The sequence below is a fragment of the Arachis stenosperma genome, chromosome 3 (assembly GCF_014773155.1).
Source record: "Arachis stenosperma cultivar V10309 chromosome 3, arast.V10309.gnm1.PFL2, whole genome shotgun sequence".
NCBI lineage: Eukaryota > Viridiplantae > Streptophyta > Magnoliopsida > Fabales > Fabaceae > Arachis > Arachis stenosperma.
This window is the reverse complement of record NC_080379.1, coordinates 21,355,253-21,359,577: the sequence shown is the minus strand read 5'-3', so window position 1 is coordinate 21,359,577 and position 4,325 is coordinate 21,355,253. Positions and strand designations below refer to the sequence as shown.

Sequence of the window (4,325 nt, the reverse complement as noted above, 5' to 3'; positions counted from 1 at the left end):
TGTCACCACATCAAACTAATTAAGCTAGTTTTAAAGATGAATTCGAAATCCTGTACTTCTTGTTCTTTTGTGATAAAAACAGTTTTCATTTAAGAAAGGTGATGGATTCATAGGACATTCATAACTTCAAGGCATAGACACTAAGACACTAATGATCATAAGACACAAACATAGATAAACACAAGCATGAAAATTCAAAAAACAGAAAAATAAAGAACAAGGAAATTAAAGAACGGGTCCACCTTAATGATGGCGGCTTGTTCTTCCTCTTGAAGATCCTATGGAGTGCTTGAGCTCCTCAATGTCTCTTCCTTGTCTTTGTTGCTCCTCTCTCTTGATTCTTTGATCTTCTCTAATTTCATGGAGGAGGATGGAATGTTCTTGGTGCTCCACCCTTAGTTGTCCCATGTTGGAACTCAGTTATCCTAGGGAGGTGTTAATTTGCTCCCAATAGTCTTGTGGAGGAAAGTGCATCCCTTGAGGCATCTCAGGGATCTCATGATGAGAGGGGTCTCTTGTTTACTCCATCTTTTTCTTAGTGATGGACTTGTGGTCATGCCTTCTCAGTTGAACTGGCTTCCTTCTTGAGTTTCTCTTCCATTGAGCGCCCTCTTCACAAATGTTTATGAGGACTTGGTCCAACCTTTGATCAAAGTTGACCCTTCTTCATGGCCACAACTTCATAGAAGTGGTCTTGATGCACCCTTGAGATGAATCTCTCCATCTCCCATGACTCGGAGGTGAAAGCTTTTGCCTTCCCTTTCCTCTTTCTAGAGGTTTCTCCGGCCTTGGATGCCATAGATGGTTATGGAAAAATGAAAAGCAATGCTTTTACCACACCAAACTTAAAAGGTTTGCTCGTCCTCGAGCAAAAGAAGAAAGAAGAGAGTAGAAGAAGAAGAAATGAGGAAGAAGGGAATGGCTTTGTGTTCGGCCAAAAAGGGGGAGAAGTGGTGTTTAGGTTGTGTGAAAATGAAGGGGTGAAGAAGGGTTTATATAGGAGAGGGGGGGCTCATGGTTCGGTCATGTATGGGTGGGTTTGGGAGGGAAAGTGGTTTGAATTTGAATGGTTATGAAGGATGGATGTGAGTGGTGAGGAGAAAGATGGGATTTGATAGGTGAAGGGTTTTTGGGGAAGAGGTATTGAGGTGATTGGTGAATGGGTGAAGAAGAGAGAAAGTGGTGGGGTTGGTGGGGATCCTGTGGGGTCCACAGATCCTGAGGTGTCAAGGAAAAGTCATCCCTGCACCAAATGGCATGCAAAATCACGTTTTGAGCCAATTCTGGCGTTAAACGCCGGGCTGGTGCCTCTTTCTGGCGTTTAACGCCAGGTTCTTGCCCTTTCCTGGCGTTTAACGCCAGTCTGGTGCCCCTTTCTGGCGTTAAACGCCCAGAATGGTGCCAGACTGGGCGTTAAACGCCCAACTGCTAACCTTACTGGCGTTTAAACGCCAGTAGGTTCTTCCTCCAGGGTGTGCTATTTTTCTTCCTGTTTTTCATTCTGTTTTTGCTTTTTCAATTGATTTTGTGACTTCTCATGATCATCAACCTACAAAATAAAATAAAATAACAAAAGAAAATAGATAACATATAACATTGGGTTGCCTCCCAACAAGCGCTTCTTTAATGTCAGTAGCTTGACAGAGGGCTCTCATGGAGCCTCACATTTTTCTCAGAGTAATGTTGGAACCTCCCAACACCAAACTTAGAGTTTGAATGTGGGGGTTCAACACCAAACTTAGAGTTTGGTTGTGGCCTCCCAACACCAAACTTAGAGTTTGACTGTGGGGGCTCTGTTTGACTCTGTTTTGAGAGAAGCTCCTCATGCTTCCTCTCCATGGTGACAGAGGGATATCCTTGAGCCTTAAACACAAAGGATTCTTCATTCACTTGAATGATCAGTTCACCTCCATCAACATCAATCACAGCCTTTGCTGTGGCTAGGAAGGGTCTGCCAAGGATGATAGATTCATCCATGCACTTCCCAGTCTCTAGGACTATGAAATCAGCAGGGATGTAATGGTCTTCAATCTTCACCAAAACATCCTCTACAAGTCCATAAGCTTGTTTTCTTGAATTGTCTGCCATCTCTAGTGAGATTCTTGCAGCTTGTACCTCAAAGATCCCTAGCTTCTCCATTACAGAGAGAGGCATGAGGTTTACACTTGGCCCTAAGTCACACAGAGCCTTCTTGAAGGTCATGGTGCCTATGGTACAAGGTATGGAGAACTTCCCAGGGTCCTGCCTCTTTTGAGGTAATTTCTGCCTAGACAAGTCATCCAGTTCTTTGGTGAGCAAAAGGGGTTCACCCTCCCAAGTCTCATTTCCAAATAACTTGTCATTTAACTTCATGATTGCTCCAAGGTATTTAGCAACTTGCTCTTCAGTGACATACTCATCCTCTTCAGAGGAGGAATACTCATCAGAGCTCATGAAAGGCAGAAGCAAGTCCAATGGAATCTCTATGGTCTCATTTTGAGCCTCAGATTCCCATGGTTCTTCATTGGGGAACTCAGTGGAGGTCAGTGCACGCCCATTGAAGTCTTCCTCAGTGGCGTTCACTACCTCTTCATCCTCTCCAAGTTCGGCCATGTTGATGGCCTTGCACTCTCCTTTTGGATTTTCTTCTGTATTGCTTGGGAGAGTACTAGGAGGGAGTTCAGTAACTTTCTTGCTCAGCTGTCCCACTTGTGCCTCCAAATTCCTAATGGAGGATCTTGTTTCAGTCATGAAACTTTGAGTGGTTTTGATTAGATCATAGACCATGGTTGCTAAGTCAGAGGGGTTCTGCTTAGAATTCTCTGTCTGTTGCTGAGAAGATGATGGAAAAGGCTTGCCATTGCTAAACCTGTTTCTTCCACCATTATTGTTGTTGAAACCTTGTTGAGGTCTCTGTTGATCCTTCCATGAGAAATTTGGATGATTTCTCCATGAAGAATTATAGGTGTTTCCATAGGGTTCTCCTAGGTAATTCACCTCTTCTATTGAAGGGTTCTCAGGATCATAAGCTTCTTCTTCAGATGAAGCATCCTTAGTACTGCTTGGTGCATTTTGCATTCCAGACAGACTTTGAGAAATCAAATTGACTTGTTGAGTCAATATCTTGTTTTGAGCCAGAATGGTATTCAGAGTATCAATCTCAAGAACTCCTTTCTTCTGACTTGTCCCATTGTTCACAGGATTCCTTTCAGAAGTGTACATGAATTGGTTATTTGCAACCATTTCAATTAGCTCTTGAGCTTTTGTAGGCGTCTTCTTCAGATGAAGAGATTCTCCAGCAGAGCTATCCAAAGACATCTTGGATAGTTCAGAGAGACCATCATAGAAAATACCTATGATGCCCCATTCAGAAAGCATGTCAGAAGGACATTTTCTGATCAATTGTGTGTATCTTTCCCAAGCTTCATAGAGGGATTCTCCATCCTTCTGTCTGAAGGTTTGGACTTCCACTCTAAGCTTACTCAATTTTTGAGGTGGAAAGAACTTTGCCAAGAAGGCATTGACTAGCTTTTCCCATGAGTCCAGGCTTTCTTTAGGTTGTAAGTCCAACCATGTCCTAGCTCTGTCTCTTACAGCAAAAGGGAATAGCATAAGTCTGTAGACCTCAGGGTCAACCCCATTAGTCTTGACAGTGTCACAGATTTGCAAGAATTCAGCTAAGAACTGATGAGGATCTTCCAATGGAAGTCCATGGAACTTGCAATTCTGTTGCAGTAGAGAAACTAATTGAGGCTTAAGCTCAAAGTTGTTTGCTCCAATGGCAGGGATAGAGATGCTTCTCCCATAGAAGTCGGGAGTAGGTGCAGTAAAGTCACCCAGCACCTTCCTTGCATTGTTTGCATTGTTGTTGTTTTCGGCTGCCATGTCTTCTTCTTTGAAGATTTCTGTTAGGTCCTCTACAGAGAGTTGTGCCTTAGCTTCTCTTAGCTTTCGCTTCAAGGTCCTTTCAGATTCAGGGTCAGTTTCAACAAGAATGCTTTTGTCTTTGTTCCTGCTCATATGAAAGAGAAGAGAACAAGAAAATATGGAATCCTCTATGTCACAGTATAGAGATTCCTTGAGGTGTCAGAGGAAAAGAAAATTAGAAGGCAGAAGTAGAAAATTCGAACTTATCAAAGAAGATGGAGTTCGAATTTTGCATTAAGGAATAGTGTTAGTCCATAAATAGAAGGATGTGGAAAGAAGTTTTCGAAAATTAAGTAAAAGATTTAAAAACATTTTGAAAAACACTAATTTATTTTCGAAAGAGTGGAAAAGAAATCAAGTGATTTTTGAAAAAGATTTTGAAATTAGAAATTAAAAAGATTTGATTGAAAACTATTTTG

The 4,325-nt window shown here is 42.0% G+C and overlaps 1 non-coding gene across 1 annotated transcript; it reads left to right on the top strand.

The window, feature by feature from the left end:
- The first annotated feature begins 3,351 nt into the window (after window positions 1-3,351).
- LOC130972136 (small nucleolar RNA R71) lies at window positions 3,352-3,459 on the top strand. The gene has a single exon (XR_009083332.1). It is a non-coding gene; the product is annotated as a small nucleolar RNA R71 (small nucleolar RNA).
- Window positions 3,460-4,325: the final 866 nt, after the last annotated feature.